The sequence below is a fragment of the Convolutriloba macropyga genome, chromosome 3, assembly GCF_964194025.1.
Source record: "Convolutriloba macropyga chromosome 3, txConMacr16.3, whole genome shotgun sequence".
In the NCBI taxonomy this organism is placed as follows: domain Eukaryota; kingdom Metazoa; phylum Xenacoelomorpha; order Acoela; family Convolutidae; genus Convolutriloba; species Convolutriloba macropyga.
In genome coordinates, this window is record NC_134470.1 from 9,637,722 (window position 1) to 9,656,978 (window position 19,257).

Sequence of the window (19,257 nt, forward strand, 5' to 3'; positions counted from 1 at the left end):
GACAACTCTTATACGACTTTTTTGTGATTTTTTGTGGTAGTGGATGGCACGGACTAATTTATTTGCATCACGAAGTCGTAATTTAATTATGGAAAACTATCGTAGAAGTTTGTTTTGAAATTTCATCCACGAAGTATCGGGATTAGTATGGAGTATCCGACCGACATCCAAATTTCTATTGAGATATAGCTCTGTGAATTTATTAGTTGAGTCGAGAAAATCATAGTCATAAAACTGACAAGAAGTATATTATAAAAATTACTCGGGGAATAGGATTTTTCGGATAGTCACGCCTACATTTTGCAAGTTTATCTTCAACGATATCTTTTTTATGTTAATAAGCGAATGAGTTATCTTAAATTGCTGCAAGGAGTAGGTCAAGTTCAAATACGTTGTGTAAAACCTAGCTTTTTCAAATTATGTCTGGGCGTTGTTTGAAACTGATGAAAATTTTCACGGTTGGTATGGTTTACAGCCCTCATAATGGGCAATTGTTATGACTATGATTTATAGGCGAATGATAACATTCTCCTCTGCCTTCCTCCCCTAAATATTGCGCCTCAAATCAATCACGCGGTGGCAGAAATAACCCTTTTTGTTGCAAAACATCTTCAACCACTTTTGGGCTCCCTGCTACCATTACACGCACACATTGAAACTGTGCTATTACGCCCCAGATATACGTACCCTCCGTCGCAATACTACGTGCTTATATTGTAACGGCGTGAAAACTGATGCTGAAGTAGTGAAATGTTGTTGTATTTCACACACTTAACCACGATTTCTGACCTAACCTAAATCAGCCAATCACGTCTCTTGATTGTTATCAGTTGAACTGATGATGAATATTGTAACTGTTGTTATGCGTCAGACAAATATTTTGTGATGTTTCATTGATATTGAATCTCTGAGAACCCGATGTTTATAAATTGTGCCCCCCATTATTCTTCCTCTTTTCATGCTTAAAATTGTCGATCATTTTCACTTTGAAGTGACTCTATTGTAAACTGTATAGTTAGATGATAATTTTCCACCGAATTGTCGGAAAAATAGTCGTATTACTTTTTTGGGTTGCGTGGTTGTTTATTTAAGCGATGACTTAATTTCGCTATTTGCAGCGTTTAAAGCAAGATATTATTTTGCCTGATTCTGTCATGATTTCATGCCCCGAATCGTTGATAATTTTGCGAAATAATTGAACTTAAACCGATTGAAAGTATATGTTCAGGGTTTGATGAGATTAGTTGCTCTGTTTGACTACCAATAAGTTATAAATAAGGTCATTTGATATTGAACGACGTCTCATGTTCACGGTCAAGTGCGAGAAAGAGAGCAAATAATTAGCCCTCACTTCAAAAGTTGCCCTGATATACCACAACCACCAACGCATAATACCAACTCATGCAACCTGAAATCTGTTACTTTGAGTGAAGTTAAAATTGAATTGCGTTGAATGAGTGATTGACTTCTGAACGAATGCTCAAGTTTCGGAGCTGTGCTAGTTAAATTTCGTGTTTCACCCAAAAACACCAACACAACCACATTATACTGGTCTATTTATTAGCATTTAGACGGCCGATTTGATAAATAGTTTTATAATTTTAAATTCATTTTTTGTATTCAACACTTCTGACAATATGGGAAATTAGTGCTAAAAATCGAGACAACATCACTAGGATCCGCAAATATGAAGTTTGATGTTTTCGGGAAGTTCACTTAAGCGCTGGAAGCCGTCGTCTATGTGTCCTAGGACAAATATTTTGATAAATTCGAAATGTGTGTTTTCCTAGACTAATTTCTGTATCAATCATATGCAAAAGAACGTATTTGATTGCTTTCGAGCGAAGTTTGAAGCAAGTATTGTGGTCATGTGTGTCTTTTTAACGCAAAATTTTTCTTCGAATGAGTTTAGACTTTTCGTTTCGACTTTTTCGCTTTTGCGAAATCTAAATTGCTCTCCCAGTCACAATTCCAAGTTGCTGAATGCAATTGGTGACAGTTTTCTATTAAATATCCTATAAAAGCGCACCAAATATCCGCACAGCGATAGCTGGGGCTATTATTGGCCTTCTCTTGGTTTTTTACAATTCAAAAAATTTGATTTGTATTGGAGCGCTGTATTTTTTAAGATCGTCACACATTTGAATGATTTTTGTCAAATTGGAGTGATACTTTTGATCGCACCAAAATATGAAGTTGGGCAAGAGAGCAAGTGGTTTTTTGGCGTAAGATTTCTTCACTCTTATTTTAAATAGAGTGAGAAAATGGTGTGTGAACAAAAATTGCTTTCTTGCTAGTTTTTTGTTCACATGTGGCATTTTGACCATGCTTTTTACTGTTTTTTTTTTATTTTTTTGGATCAATTTTTTTTCTAAGTTGTTTTCTTAATCCAATCATTGTCCATCCTAGGTCTAGTTTTTTTTGTTTAGTCAATGAAAATTCTTTGAATTTTATGTCAGGCCTTGTCCTGCTATGTCTTATTTCGTCCTCAAGATTTTTGTTACGAACATACGACGTCACAACCACTTCAAATCTTGTTATTGTTCAATCGTTCATGCAATTTCAACTGAATTGCGTGCTTGACGTTATTTCTTTCTCTTATCGGAGCGAGTTGTTCTGTTCATTCGCGTGATGCAATTTTTGGTCTTAAGTGACTTACCTCACTCTCAAAAATGACTTCCTCACTAAATTGACTTTTTTAAACTTTAATTGAAGGTTATTTGAGAGTACCTAATAGGAGCAGCAATAAGTTATATTCGTAATCAAAATATAACATCTGAGCATTTAAAAGATTTTTTTTCATCGGCTTTTTTTACTATCTTTTTGAGAGTACAGATCTGCAAAGCTATTGCGGCTATTTTCTGGCTATCTGCCAGCTATGTTTGGAAGTTGGATTTATTTTAGTGGTCTGTATTAGGCCCTTATATCATTACCAAGCGTCTTGCTAAAATTATTTTAAATCACACACTAGTTAGTGCAAGCTACAGTGTATTTTCTTACGATCGTCAAGCTTGCTACAGTTGTTTAAGGTACAAGAGCTGCGCTGTGAAAACTAAATTTCCGAAACGAAACTTGTCTTCTGCCTTGATTTTTTCCTTTGATCACGGCACAAGAAACATCAATTTTGCTGTTTCGTTTGTGCCCCCCCCCCCAGTACCTTATTCACCCCTCATACGGAGCACGTGCCATTACATTATAAATCATTATGCAAAAATACGGCACATGCATCTGGCAGTGCAAATAATCAGGGGGCACATGATCCCAAGTTATGTCAGTGACTTCTATCGCTCAAGTATTGAAATTATGTGGCACCATTTTCTTACTGTATTTGGCGTGAGTTTTCTGGTCAATGATGTGATGCGATTTTTGATCGTCCAAAATTTCTGAACAAAAACTTCGTTTCATTATCTTCGGGACATTATTTTCCAAAAATTTGTACCAGAATTACTATTCGCCAATTGAGCCTAGGCGTTGATGTCATCACACTAATTTGGTGTTGCGTTTTTCAGCAATTGTTTTGCAATAAGCAGTTGTTAATTTTTAACAATTATTAATTAACAATTACAGCAGGATATTTTTGTCGAGGAATTTGTTTGGTTCCTTGAAGAATTTGCCGATCAATATTTTACGCAAAATAGGTGATCTGATCATATTTGATGAACAAAAGGTAGCTGCATAAATACAAAAACTGAAAATGAATTTTGACACGTACATTTTTGGTTTTGTGAATATTGATATTGAGCATTGGTTTTAATGAATCTTGATACGTAAACTTTTGAAGAGATTTTTCGATGTCATTCCAGACTCAAATAGACCATGATTTTGCTTGAATTTAAAGGCCAAAATTTCTTGTCTCTAAAAGCAGAATTTTCGAAGGTTGCAGAAACCAAATGCATATTCATTTTTTTTATGTAGCTACCTTTTGTTTATCAAATATGATTGGTTGGTCTCCTTGATGAAACTAGACCGTCTGCGCTTTTAGTTCTTAGTGTTAAATTCCGCAATTTTTCTGCGTATCTTTACATTCTTACACAGGTGAAGTTTCATATCCCGCAAAAGGAGCTTTTATTATTTTAGAGACAAAATGCTAGGCCTGTTTTTATCAGCAGAAAGTGTCTTTGTGAGTTCTTTCAATGTTTGCATTTCAAATAAATGTTTAATTTTAGTGAAGTAGAAAAACATATTTGTCATAATTACTGCAGAATACTTTCCAAAACCATGTCAACCAGGAAGTTAAGCGTTCCATTTGACTCTTAGTTGAATTGACCACATAAGGAAACATTTCACAGCATCAGAAAATAATATTGGAGAAATAACGGAGAAATAAGATTTGTTTTTCAACACTGCTCCATTTAAATGATGATTGCTGGTTATCGTTTAAACACTTTCTCCAATTGATCCAAAATTGATTGAAACGTGATATCGACATACACCAGAATCCGCGTGATTTAATTGTTATACAAAACGTCCGTTTTTCAGTTATAAAAATATTTTTTTTTGAAAAACTTTACTTTTTCTTCGATTTGTTGAGTAAACATTGAACGACAGTTAAAATCCCTTTGTTTGTTGTGCTGTGAATGGTACAAATTTTTAAATTGTGCGAATACAGGACACTTGAATTGAAATAGCTTAATCTTGCCAAAAAGAAGAAACCCGACATTAGTTTCAACTGGTGCTGTTCTCTTTTCGAACTTTAATTTGCGGTAAAAATCTGTATTGTATTGCAAAATAATTGACAACGCAATGGGTTTTTCATCTGGCAAATTTACATTAGCATGGTAGAGCTTAATTGTTGATTTTTTTCAAAATAAAAACGTAATCTAGGTTGTTATGGAAAAAATGCTTAATTTTAGCTTCGAAAAATTGACAGTCAAAAGAATTTTTCGTCTGAGAACAACGAGAAGGTTTCGACTAACTGGAGAAGTATGTTGGAACATTCTGAGCCGTTGTTGTTTAGCATAACAGAAAGTTTCAGAAATATAATCTGTTTTTCTGGTTAATTTGAAGACGTATGTATCTTGTTGAAAGTAAAACAGCTTGAACTCGATCAGAATTATGATAGATCAACAGGCGCATTCTCAAATGTGACCAAAGTGGCTCTTTCAGGTTAGTTTGATGTCTACTACAAATCGTTTTTACCCCGTCAGAGAACGCGTTTTCCTTTTAAACAAGTACCAATGCGTGAAAAAAGACAGCAGTCTAAACGATGCAATTGATTCTATATCTATCCCTACCGACCGAGAACCTATAGTGCACATATCAACATTCAAACACCCTCAAACAAACTCAATTATTTGCATTCAATGTGGAAAAATTTTAAACAGCACCAATGGCATTGCAGCAAAATTTGACCCCATTCAGAGGAAAATACTTTATTGTCACGCCTGCAGCAAAATGTTTGCAAGAATCACGACCTTTATGAGTCACAAGAAAAAGCATTTGTCATTTCGATGTCCGTTATGTGGGATGAAGAAGGCGTGTAACGAGAGTTTACAGAGACATTTGTTCACACATTTTGACCTGAAACCCTATTCATGTCCGAACTGCTCTAGGGGTTGGTATCGATTTTTAAAGTTTAACAAGTCTTTCTTCAGACTAGTTTTTTCATCGATTTGGTATTTACCGCTCATTTTTGGCGAGGTATAGTTTTTGTTCGGCTTGTTTTTTCGGTCTGCATAATTTTTTGTTTCAGTTCAAAGGTGAAACACGTACATTAAAGTCACAAAGATTCGACAGTGCTGTGACTCGCAGCTCATTGGCTCGTTTCTACCTAATTTTGGCTAGAAAGATGAAGCCCAGAGGGGCGAAAATGAAAATTAAACAGGAGACAGCCAAGTTATAGATCTTGAGACTATTTAATGGCATGAACTTTTTTGTTTTATGACGTCAGTGGATAAAAGCCTGCTCATGTTTTAGTAGTGTTTAAAAAGGGGCTATCCAACCACTACTGTGTAAAAAATATAGCAAAGGTTGCGATTTTAATTGATGTTTATATATTAATGAAAAAAAGTCCATCCAGACTTTTTGCTGTATTTTTATACAGTAGTGGCTGGATAGCCTTTTTTAAACACTACTACCTACAATGAATGTGACCAATTTTTTACAGATAAAAATTTTAAATTACTGATGGAATTTTATTTCTTCTTGTGTTCACTGTCTGTCTCTTTGTTAAAAGTTGAGAGAAACTATTCTGTAAACTTTTTTATCAGTAAAAATTTTATCAGTTTTCGCTTCAGGAAAACAGTAATGATGCTCTGTCTTTTTACAATCAAAGAATTGGATTGTATTGGTGCTCTGTCTTTTACGACTCGAAGAGAAGTATTGGTGTAGCGCCTTTTTTGATCGATGATTTTGTTGAGTGTATTTGAAACAGAATGTAAAAGTCATTGCAGCATACGAAAACTATTTGGTTAGGTCAAACGGCTTAACGAATTGAAGAGAAGAGAGAGTGAAATTCGTTCATATCGCATTTTTGAGAGAGCGACAGTATGTGTGAAAAGTTTTTTGCTGAGCGAGCGAAAGATTTTTGATCACTTGCGGCTTTTTCGAAGCAGTTTTTCAGTTTGTACTTGACTATTTTGGGTTAGGTGGTTTTTTTAAACCATAATAACAAGTTCCTATACGTTTATATATAAGTTCCTATCTATCATATATAGGTGTTTTATATGCAATCTTGAGCTTTTTTGTGATGTTGCCGTTTCAGACTTTTTAGTGGTTTTTGTCATCTTTTTCGTTTTCAGTGTCCCGTGTTACATGTTTGTTGAAATTTGCTTTTACGTTGGTTTCTGTGGCTTTTTTATTTCGGCAATGTCAGTTTAAGTTTGTTTTTAAGAAATTTAAACAATCTATTTTTAAAGATTTTTTCGCTTAATTTTTCTGTTTTCAACCATTTTGCTTTATTTCTTCTGCCTTTCAATGATTTTTTTATAATTAACTGTTAACTTAAGAGTTGTTGACAGCTTTGTGGTCAATATGAGCAAAAATTAAAGGTTTTGATAGCACATCTCCTTCTTTTTAGTGTTTTATAGTGCGTTTGGGTGTCGCTTAGTTGCTCTATACATCATCAGAAATTGTTTTGCTGAGGTTTGCTAAAAACATTTATTGAGTTTTCGTCTTTTTCATAAGATAATAAAAAAAATTTACAGAATTTTTACGTTTTGTTTTTGATTTATTTCTTTTCGCTCGATTCTCCTCTCCTTTGAGATATATCCGTTGTATATCGGTTGTATTTATCCCACCGTTTGATGAATAGTTGTTGAACAAAATTTAGATTCATTTGACGAGCTATCCAATAAAAATCCTTCTGAAGTTATAAATTACAGAAACGTTCCAAGAAAATCTTTTTGTAGTTTGCTTTTTCCCCTGATAATTTCTTAATTGGAGTCGATTCCGGAGTCTTCCGGCTATGTTTTTTTGTAATATGTTTTCACACCTTTTTCAATGACTTTAAGTTTTCAAAACGAGATAAACAGGTAAAGCTCAGCGGACATCAAGTTTCATTAGAGGCCCTTAGCTGATTTTAGTAGTGCTGAGAGTGGTGCAGCTGCTGTGGAGGCCTTAATTTAATGTAAAATGGTCTTTTTACTGAGCTTTTAAGCCCAAAATATTGGGCAGGAATTGTTTTGCTGAGGTTTGCTGAAAACAGTTATTGAGTTTTTGTCTTTTTCATAAAATAATGAAAAAAATTACAGAATTTTTACGTTTTGTTTTTGATTTATTTCTTTTTGCTCGATTCTCCTCTCCTTTGAGATATATCGCCTCCTGGTCCTGACAGCCTACTCTTAGCTTTGATGATAGGCTACTGCATAGTTTTCTGTGGCAATTGAATGGTCTTCAAGGTTTGAATAGTACGAATTTTAGCGTTTTTTCACTAAACCTTGCAATTTTTTTCAAGTTGTTTTAATTTTTTTGTTTTTAAGTTTCTCCAGCCTCAGGGGCCTTGCAACTATCTCTAGTCTGCAATTGTAGTTTATTGTATAGTTTATAGGGGCATTGAAATGGTTTTCAACACTACAATAGACAAGTTTTACTACTGCTTTAATAAAACTTTTTTCGTTTGTTGGATTTCTTGAAAATGTTTCTTTTGTTCAGTTTTTCTTGCCTCAGTGGCCTGATAACCTCCTACTAGGTTTTTGAGTGTATGTAAAACAGAATGTAAAAGTCAATGTTGCATACGATAACTAATTATTTAGGTCAAACGGCTGAACGAATTGAAGAGAAGAGAGTGAATTTCGTTCAAATCGCGTTTTTGAGAGAGTGATAAAAGTAGGTGTGAAAAAAATTTTTGCTGAGCGAGCGAAAGATTTTTGATCCCCTTTGGCTTTTTCGAAGCAGTTTTTCAGTTTGTACTTGACTATTTTGGGTTAGGTGTTTTTTTAACCATAATTAGAAGTTCCTATACGTTTGAGAGCATTTTTGACCATCGCAATCATATACAGGTGTTTTATATGCAATCTTGAGCTTTTTTTAGGATGTTGCCGTTTCAGACTTTTTTGTGGGTTTTGTCATCTTTTTCGTTTTCAGTGTCCCGTGTTACATTTTTGTTGAAATTTGCTCTTGCGTTGGTTCCTGTGGCTTTTTTATTTCGGCAATATCAGTTTAAGTTTGTTTTTAAGAAATTTAAATAATCTATTTTTAAAGGTTTTTTCGCTTAATTTTGCTGCTTTTTAACCATTTTGCTTTATTTTTTCTGCCTTTCAATGATTTGTTCATATTTAACTGTTTACTTAGAGTTGTTGACAGCTTTGAGGTTAACATGATCAACAATTAAAGGTTTGATAGCACATCTCCTTTTTTAGTGTTTTACAGTGGGTTTGGGTATCGCTTAGGTGCTCTATACATACACAGGAATTGTTTTGCTGAGGTTTGCTGAAAAAAGTTATTGAGTTTCTGTCTTTTTCATAAAATAATGAAAAAAATTTACATTTTTACGTTTTGTTTTTGATTTTCTTTTTGCTCGATTCTCCTCTCCTTTGAGATATATCATCGGTTATATTTATCCCACCGTTCGATGAATAGTTGTTGAACAAAATTTAGATTCATTTGACGAGCTATCAAATAAAATCCTTCTGAAGTTATATTACAGAAACGTTCCAAGAAAATCTTTTTGTAGTTTGCTTTTTCCCCCTGATAATCTCTTAATTGGAGTCGATTCCGGAGTCTTTCGGCTGTTTTTTTTTGTAATGTTTTCACACCTTTTTCAAGGACTTTAAGCTTTCAAAACAGGTAAAGCTCAGCGGACATCAAGTTTCATTAGAGGCCCTTAGATGATTTTAGTAGTGCTGAGAGTGGTGCAGCTGCTGTGAAGGCCTTAATTTAAGGTTAAATGGTCTTTTTCCTGAGTTTTAAAGCCCAAAATGTTGCAATTTTTCACGTTTTTTCGTCATTTTTGAGTTTTTGTTTAATTATTTCTGAATTGACGCTTGTCAAAATTGATTAAGTTGTTTTGAAGACATTATTACTGTTTATGACCATTTTGTGAGCCATATGTTTTGGTACTGCAAAAATAGACGGATTTTTCTATTTTTTTAGGAAATTTGTTTTCAAGTTTCTATCCCCTGTGGCCAAAGATCCTCCTCCAGTGTTTGATAATGTTAACGCATAGTTGATTGGGTCAATGGAATGGTTCATAAGATTTTAATAACACGAACTTAAGCAATTTTTTTCAAATTGAAATTTTGCCATTTATTGATTTTCTCGCGCCTCCTGGTCCAGACAACCTACTCTAAGCTTTGATGATAGGTTACTGCAGTTTTGTGTGGCAATTGAATGGTCTTAAAGATTTGAATAGCACGAATTTTAGCTTTTTTTTACTATGGTTGTACAAATTGAAATGGGGCATTGAAATGGTTTTTAACATTATAATAGACAAGTTTTACTACTGCTTTAATAAAACTTTTCATTTGCTGGATTTTTCTTGAAAATGTTTCGTTTGTTCACTTTTTCTTGCCTCAGTGGCCAGATAACCTCCTATTGGGTTTGATATTATGTTACTGCATAGTTGCTTGGGGCAATGGAAAGGTTTTAAACATTTTAACATGAATTTTTTAATTTTTTTGATGAAATTTGAAGTTTTTTTTAAAATTATCTGAAAATTTTTATGTTCCGATTATATCGGTCTTTATTAGCCAATTTAACTTTTAAATGCTTGAATTTGGGTTACTGGATAGCCTTTGAGGACAATAAAATGGTTCTGAAGAAGTTAATATTTCCAAAGTTAGCAATATTTCAGTAAAATTTGCAATTGTTTTCGATTTTTTCCCGGTATTTACGGGCCCATAAAACTTATTTAGATCTTGCGGATGGGTTACTGGGCAGATTTGAAAGACACAAATTTGGCCTAATTTTGTGAAAAAAGGAGCTTAAGTAAACTTAAGGAGCTTCCAAGTTTTTGTCATTTTTCTATATTTTTTCTATCTTTATTGGCAAATAAAGTGCAAGGCTTCTGCGTGGGTTAATGGGTATATTTGAAGAGTTCAAATTGGGCCTTGATGGTACAATTTTCAAGAGTTTTAGCGATAATTGTATTGTTCAATTTCTTTCATTCCTTTAGTTTCTCAACGTTTAGTTTTGTTTTTGTTTTGGCTGTCATTGTTCAAGTGATCTGATGGACAGTAGTTCTGAGTTTTTCATTCAATTCTTTGCATTGTTTTTCAGGACTTGTTCATATCTTGTTCCTAGGTAACTTGTTCAAAACTTCAAGACTTCTTTGGATTAGGCTTTTGTCGTAGTGCTTGCTCCTACTAACTGTTTGATGGAAAAAAATTTCACTTTGATGTTTATAGCAGTTAAAGCTAGGTAACGAGATTTCATTTGGTCTAATGAATGCTGGGTAATTATTGAATGCTCGTCTTCTAGAGCAAATTCTAAACTTCTAATTGCTACCAAAATTTTTACTGATGGATCATTGAATCCTAGGCATTTCATTTTTTTTAAATAGTATAGTATGATTTATTGAGTCGAAGGCTTTAGAGATCAAGCAGAGCACGTGTAGTAAACTGGTTCTCAGTCAGTTTTTTTTAACGCGCTCGAATATTTCCGGAAACCAAATTCTGCTGATAATAGTTTTTTTGCATGCAAATAATCTTCCATCTTTGCTTTGTGTGGTTTCAAAACAGTTGTAATAGAAATTGGTCTACAATTAGTTGAATTATCCGTTTCTCTTTTCTCTACAGGGTAATCTTATTGGATAATTTCTATTCTGAGGTAAGGTAAGCGTTGAATAGTTCTGTGAGTGGTCTTGCTAAAACTTCCGCAGCATCACTGAAAGCCCATGCTGGCAATGTTGTCGGTCCTGAAGGTTTAGATGGGTTCAGCAGACTTTGTTTATTTTGTAAGGGAATAAAGGTAGTTTTTATTTTCAACTTGATTGAAAATTTGCTTTAAAGATGGAGGATCTTGAATAACGTCACCTAGCCTGCAATATTTATAATTCAATAGATTTGCTCTTTTCTTCTCTGTTATAAGTTTACCGAATGATTTGTTTCAAACTTTTAATAATGTGACTGTTTTACTGCAATCTCTAACTTTATTAATTAAATTCCGGTTTAGACGCTCAGATGTGGATGTTTGAATAAGCTGTTTTTGAAAAGAGCAAAAATAATTTTGAAAAGTTGAACCTAAGGTGCTTTTGTTTTTCCCAAAAGTAATCCATTCACATTCAATTAAGAGCCTGTCCTGTTTTTTGCAAGAACTGAGTAGTTGAGCCAAATGAGCACTACAGTTCAATGAGTCGAAAGTGGCAGCTATTAATGTCGCTTAGGATTTTTGTGAGGTTGTCAACATTTATTGGATTTAAATCTTAAGGTTTCAAATTTCTTTATTTTTGCAGAGAAAGTTTCTTTATTTTTGCAGAGACAAAATTATAGTCGCCCATTAGAGTTAATGGCTTGTTTTCAATAATGTTTACTGTCAACTAGTCCAGAAGATCACCGAGTTTTTTTGGGACATTACTCAATGTTAAACAATGCTTGCTTGTTCCCCTAATTTAATTTCTACCCACATGCTTTCAAATTTTTGAATTTGCTGGTATAAACCTGTTCTTACTTAACCGTGGAACTTATTTGGAATTAAAAGAAGTGCTCCTCCCCTTTGCCTGTTTCTCGATCTTTTCCGAAATAATTGAGTTTTTTTATGACGATTCAGTCACTCAAGCCGTTTTTCTGTTAATCCAGATATACAATTATTCCCAATATCACTGGTTACTATTTATTTAGTTATGCTACGAGCAGTTAAGTGGAATTTTTCAAAGTTGTCTGATATGTTTTTCAAAATTCATACACGTCCTTTTGAGTCGAGAGCAGCCCAGGATTGAGTTCGATTTGTCCACTTTTATTTATTAAGGCAAGCGTTGCTTGTAATAGATGACTGCATACTAGGAAAAGGCTTACATATAAAAAACTTTGGAAATTTTTTTTCTATCTTCTAAAAAAAATTTTTCTGCTGATCTGATCAATTTAGCCATGGGATTAAGATAAGCCACATGTGAGCAGATCGGCAAAAAAACCAAGTGTGAATTCAAGTTATGATTATAAAGTCTTGGAAAAGTCTTTATACAGATCTTTTCAATTTAACCTTATTCATGAGCAGCTAATGCTGCAAGGACGTAGTATAATCAAAGTTCTTCGGATAATCGATACTTTTTTAAATTTCTGCTCAATTCTTTTTCTTTTTTCTGCTTTTGTTGTTAATCGATATGTTAATCTGAAATAAGTAGAAGTAATCTCACAATTTCAATATAAAAACTGTGATTCGGTTTAGCTACCGTTTTCGATACTCGTTTCTTATCTAATCTTTTTCGACATTGATCGTTGTGTTTGTTCCCATCTCGAGTATTGCAAAATTTATTTTCCTTGAGTCTAATGGTTTTAGTCAATATTTTTCAATTGTTTCATTTGGTTCATTTTTGTGAGACCTGGCGGCTGCTCAATTTTGTTAAGATGATCTCCCCTTTTTTACAATCTTGAGACATTTGATTTCGAGTGCTGTCCGTTTTCGAAATTAGTTTTTAAGGTTGTCGTGTTTTTGAATTGTTTTTGTTTTTGATGTGAATGCAAAGTCAAATTGCCTGGGCTGTTATATTAGCCACGCCGATGTACTAAAAAGAGAGGAGTAAGTAATTTTCGGTGTTTAATTGGTCTTAAACTACTTTTAAAGAATAACGAGTAACGAATAATGATCCAAACAGTTATCTGGTTTTTGAGAGAGAGAATAAATACCCAAAGAATAAGGTATTGCGATTTTTAATCCTTGTTTCTAAAAAGATGCGGCAAATTGCCACGAGCGCCGAAAATAAAATGCATCATTTTAGCGCTCCTCGAACGCGCGTAGTTTTAATCTTTTTCTAATTGTGTGTCAAAAATCATGCAAAAAACAATAATTTTTCCTGCACCCTGCGGGCTAATAAAAATGCTTGTTCTATGTCTTTTGGACATAAACAATATTGAGATTTTAGCTCTGTTCACTGCACATTCGCATAGTTATCAAACCCTTAGATGCTCATGACATTGAAAGCAAACTGTGGCATAAGATGACAGAGTGTCAATTTAAAATAAATTTCTGCTTGTGCTAAAAATTCTTGTTGATAACTATAAATTTTGCAGAGTTGAAGCCGATTTTTATTGGACCTGATTAATTTTCCATTCGAAATGTTGCGAAAATCATTTTCTTTGAATCTAATAGTTTTAAATTAATAGTTTTGACAAGTTTCATTCTGCTCATTTTTTTGATAAACGCTGTCGGCTGCTCAAACTTTTTTCTCTAGGCTCTCTCCCCTTTTTACAAACAAATATTTTCCGATTTTGTTGGTGTGCTGTATGGTTTTCAGTTTATTTACACATTTCTGGTTTTTGAGGTGAGAGAGCAGTCATTTTGCAGTCGCGATTTTAGTGGGGCCATTGTAAAAAAGTGGAAAGCAAGTCGTTTTCAAGTTGAGAGAATCAAGTCCTTTGAGAGAATTTTTTCACTTGCCCTAATTGAACTGCTGATTTTAATTTTGTGGTTCTTCTTTTCACATGCTATAAAAAGTTGATGGTTCTATTTGTATATAGCTGCAAGTGTTCAGATCTCTGTGATTAGTTGATCTTTTTTTGTTTTGGCACTATTTGGTTTCATAAAATGTTCAGTAATTTTGTGTTAATGACTTCCGCACTCTGAAATTGACTTTACTTTATTAGGATAAGGTAAGGTCAAGTGAGTGAAGATTATCTGAGAGCAGCTAATAGAAGCAGCAATAAGTTATACCTATTTTCAACATCTCAACATTTTATCATAAAGATTTTGTTTGGTCTGTTTCTTTTAATATCTTTTCGAGACTGCAGATCTACAAAGCTTTTGCTGCTATTTTCTGGTAATCTACCAGTTATGTTTATTACTTTGTATCATTTTACTTAATTTTGTGTTTTTTGGTTACCTATACTAAAAAATTAGGGTAGCTGTTTTTAAACAGTGCTGACTATGTTTAAGGTGGTTCTGTGGTAAATCTTAGTATTGCAATTTGTTTAATCCTGCTTTTTAAAAACTCAAAAAATTGTTCAGTGGTACCAAAATAAAATTGCAAGGTGTTTGCGCTCCACGAACTGACTTAGTTTTAATTTTTTTCTAACAGTGTCAGAAATAATGCAAAACCAGAATTTTTTCCTGTAGTCTTGGGGCTCATTGAAAATAATTGTACGATACATAAGTTTTTGTGGTACCGTTATGTTTTCACTCACTTTTAAAATAAGTACGGTTGAATTTCTTTTCGTCATCAACCTTGTTGAAATTTTTGCTTAGATATCATGCGTTAAGTTTCATGCATATTCGCATAGGTATCAACCTTAAAAGCAAAATGTTTATAAAATGGCGGTGTTGGTAGATATTATTGTGACCTGGTTGTGACCTCAATTCTTATCGGCGTTTTGACCTCAATTCTTATCGAAAAGTTTTGCTCGAAATATTTGGCATTCCTTAGATTTAAAGTTACCAAAACTAATTAACACTGAAAATACTGTAACGACAAAACGTAGCATATCATATCGCTGTTGTGATTGGTAAAAGATTGCGTAAAAAAGTCAGAAAACTTTGTTCAATATTTAACATTTATGGCTGAGCATATTAGGTTAGAACTCGATTAGGCGAAAGAAAATTTTGTAGCCGTTAAGCGAAAATGTTCATTGAATTTCTCTGGAAAACTTTCGTAGACCAATTAAAAGACTTGAAGACAGTACTTCAGTATCCACTTGACGCTATAAAGTACTCGATGTCCCTAACAATTGTCCTTACATGACTAACACGTCTTTAATTGTGTTTTTAGAAAAGTATTTTTTGCAACTATTGCATCGTTTCTGCAAATCTGCGGAAAGGAGTTTGGCAAAAGTAGTAAAGAACCTAATTAAAAATTGTGTTGCGTTATATATAAAATTTGAGGGGTGCAAAAAATTCCATAATATTGCTGGCTTTAATGGGTGATGAACCTAAACTACAATGCTCAATATCATAAAATTTCTCACTCTATTTTCGAGCTCATTGTCCTGCAAATAAAATTGGTGACACTTGGGTTCTTCATAGCCTCAAGTACTTCCTGAAATACTATCCTCATGTGTTTTAATGTACGCACGTTTTCCACAAAAACTGTACTTTTGCACACGGAAACTGATCAAAAGTGAACAGTTTTTTCATCTACTGGTCACAAAATTTCCTTTCGCCCTATCGAGGTCTCGCCTAATATCCTACGCCATGTTGAATATTGAACAGTTTTCCTTCTTTAAAACGCAAAAAAACATTATTTGTTGGTACCCCAGAATTTTTCTATGCATGTAAATTTTGTTTCCGTTCAATACTTGAGTTTCTTCCATTATTTTATTTTAGCTCTGCAAGTAAGGTGTTCAGCAAATTAAAAACCGCTTCGAAGAAATATTTGTCAAAAAAGCTATCGAATTTTCTGGAAAATAAATCATGTCGGTTTTTTAGCATGTCTGGGACACTAGATGTCTGGAGTTGTGAATTTTGAAACGCTGTAGCTTACCTGTTTCGAAAATTCAAAAAAAATTTTAAAATCACTGAAATATACTAGGTTTATCGATTGTTTTTCTTTAAGTTCAAGCGAGAATCTGGTTAGTTTTACGATAGAAACGATAGAAAATTTTTTATTGCCTAGTGTTTTTCAAGAGATTAATCTGCCAGATTATTGGAAATTCCACAAAAAAGAATAGTGAAGGTGATTTACTACTACTGAATAAAAAAAGAAGAGCTCTTTTAATATAAGGTCACCTTCAAAGTTTAAGATTTCTTCATATTCGATTTATGGTGAACTAAACTTGCCATCGAAGTTTTCGGTTACTTTGAAAGGTGAACGGATGAAATTAAATTGATCAAGTTGAGTGTTATATTTTGTGTCTATTGCTCTTTAAATTGATGAAAATGCCGCCTTTTGTTCTAGGGTATTTATTTGACAGCTTCTAACAGCAGGAACTTTAAAGCACCCTATTATACGACGGCTCATCCTAAATAAACTTACAAAGGAACTGTTCAACTACCTTCTTTATTCAGTTCACTCTTTCATTTTTCCATGTTCGTAACTGCAAACCTTTGTGTTTTCCCCACCAAATTGACTCAATAGTAAATTTATTAAATCTGTTTAATTCCGTTTATATTTTGAATTCCTAGGAGCAATCGGGTGCCCCTAGGAATAAGATTTTTCCTATATCATTTCGTAGTTTTTTGTATAGATATTTTTTGTATTTGGCTGGTGAATATCTTTTCTTCTAATCTTTTTTGGCCACCAATAGTTTTGATTAAAACCGCTCTCGCAAACAATCTGCATAAGAAAAACTTGAAATTTTCATGGCTTTTGAAGTTTTTTTTTAATTTTTAACGGTCCTCAATCATCAAGATCGTCATATGATTGACCTTCTGTGATAACCATTCACCTTGAGTTCATGCGTAAGTATAAGGAATAGACGGCTTGCTGAAAACAGTCAACACGTGTTCTGGTTGTTTGGACATTCGAAAAGACCGAAAATAAATTATTTTGATGGAATTGATTTACTCAAACCCTGTTTTTGTCATCGCATTTAATTATATCGCTATTATGCAAAAGGGGTAGATTGTTGATAAGATCCAATTAAAAACTTAGAGTACCCTAGTCGAGAAAAAAAAGTCTGGTCTCAACTAGGAAAATGTAATTTTCTATTGATTAGGGTCAGTTGAATTAGGTTAGATCCGAATTGTACCTGTCAGATAACATGTTTTGGCTAGTCTCTGACATCTAATATAAAAATGGGCGGATATTCTCCGTTTGTACATCCACTCCGTAATTACATATCACTAAATATTAAATCATTTTTGTAAAAATATGACACACCGGCACTTTAGGGTTTAAAGTTGCAAATATGAACCCACTAAAGGGTGCGTGGACCGTGAAACAAAACAAAATTTTGGGGTCTTTCCCATTATAACCCCCCATGAAATTATAGCCCCCCATTAATGGTATAATTACCATGATGGGGGGCTATAGGTTATCTGACCACTAAACGGGGGGGGGGGGGGGGGGGCTATAATGGGAAAGAGCCAAATTTTGTTCCCACACGAAAGAGAAGTGACTGGAACCGTCTGTTTGTTTAATTATTTCTTACAACGCAAACTGTGTGCATCTTGCCTCTATCTAGCCGACTAAGCTGAAAACAAAAACAATACTTAGCCGTCTTTCGAAAGATGCTGCACTAAATTGTTTAAATTGTGTAGCATTGTGCTTGTTATTTAAGTTGAAGCAAACTATACTTTAGTTCTTTAGCAATATGTCACATGTAGCCGTTGCTTAAATGGAGCCCTGCTAGCTCAGTCGGTAGAGCGTTGGACTTTTAATCCAACGGTCAAGGGTTCGAGTCCCTTGTGGGGCGGAATTTTTCATTGTCTTTAAGTTCGACATTAAGTATCAATTGAAAGCAGGCATTAAATATAGTCATATAATTGTTAAAATAATAATGTGATATTTTTTTTTAATCTTCAAAAATGTAAATTTAAAGTTATAACCACAACAAGAACGTTTGGTTAAATATTTACATTTTCAAAATCGCCTCGTAAATATATGAATAGTTTGGTCTTTATACTTCAGTAGAAAAATTTCGTAAAGCCTCTTACTTGTCTATCTATTGGAACACGTTCATGCAGTTTGACCATTTCGCTGCTTAGTTTTTCCTTAAATTTGTTTTTAGTTTTCTCTTTTCGGATTTCAATTGGCAAATTATTCCATTTCCTAGAAAAATTTCTGATCAGTGACCTGTCACTCCATTTGGATTGGCACTTATTCTTTGGAAAAAACTGGACAGTTCTGCAGTTTTTGGTCAATTCGTACTTTTCAAGAATCCTGAAAGAGGAGTTTTTGGTTTCTCGACTACTCTGTTTATATTCTCGACTACTCTGTTTATATTCTCGACTACTCTGTTTATATGACTACTCTGTTTATATGTTCGATTTATCAATTTATCGGGTTGTCTGTAATGTGTGTGATAAAATCGTAATGTGAGTTATTAATTTATCGGCGGTGTCTGTAATATTTAAGCTGCGTGATAAAATTGAGATAATTGTTTAGTACAAAAAGTACGCCCAACGTGGGGCTCGAACCCACGACCCTGGGATTAAGAGTCCCATGCTCTACCGACTGAGCTAGCCGGGCTTGCTATAGTGCAGCAGTTAAAGTTGAAATACGTAAAGCTCATGTTTAATGTCGCGGACCGTTAAGACTCACCATAAAGCGATATATTTCTATTTCTAACTCCTCAACTCTAACTTCAGTAAACCTCTGGCTCAATATTAAAAGAAACAAAGTAATTCTTCTGGATGGTTGAGTTTTGATCTTGGCTGTGCCAGGGCCCAATACCGGAAAAGATACATTTTAAGTGCCAAACCTCCTCCCTTCAGTAGATTCTTAATGACTCCTTTTTCCGATTGATGCATTTCAACAGGTTACTGCAATCATGAAATGACCCTATCCTCACCCTCAAGCCCAAAAAGTACAACCATATACTCGCACAGTGGTTAAGTTCAGACCCATAATTTTAAAAGTAAATTATGCTCCGATTGTTTTCAGCTTTTGCGAATAAATACAATGCTGCACTTCACTGCGCAAAAGATGAAGCCGGTCAGATGAAACAGCGAAGGTTCGCTTGCCACTTGTGCCCGAAATCCCTCTCAACCTTTCAGTCTTTGCAGCGTCATTTAGTTAACCTTCACAGCTCAAAGAACAAACTTCGAGATACAGAACTGCTCGAGTGCGACATT

The 19,257-nt window shown here is 34.0% G+C and overlaps 2 non-coding genes across 2 annotated transcripts; one reads left to right on the plus strand and one right to left on the minus strand.

Annotated features, from left to right (window-relative positions):
- The first annotated feature begins 17,803 nt into the window (after nt 1-17,803).
- Nucleotides 17,804-17,876, plus strand: Trnak-uuu (transfer RNA lysine (anticodon UUU)). The gene has a single exon. It is a non-coding gene; the product is annotated as a tRNA-Lys (tRNA).
- Nucleotides 17,877-18,579: 703 nt separating this feature from the next.
- Nucleotides 18,580-18,652, minus strand: Trnak-cuu (transfer RNA lysine (anticodon CUU)). The gene has a single exon. It is a non-coding gene; the product is annotated as a tRNA-Lys (tRNA).
- Nucleotides 18,653-19,257: the final 605 nt, after the last annotated feature.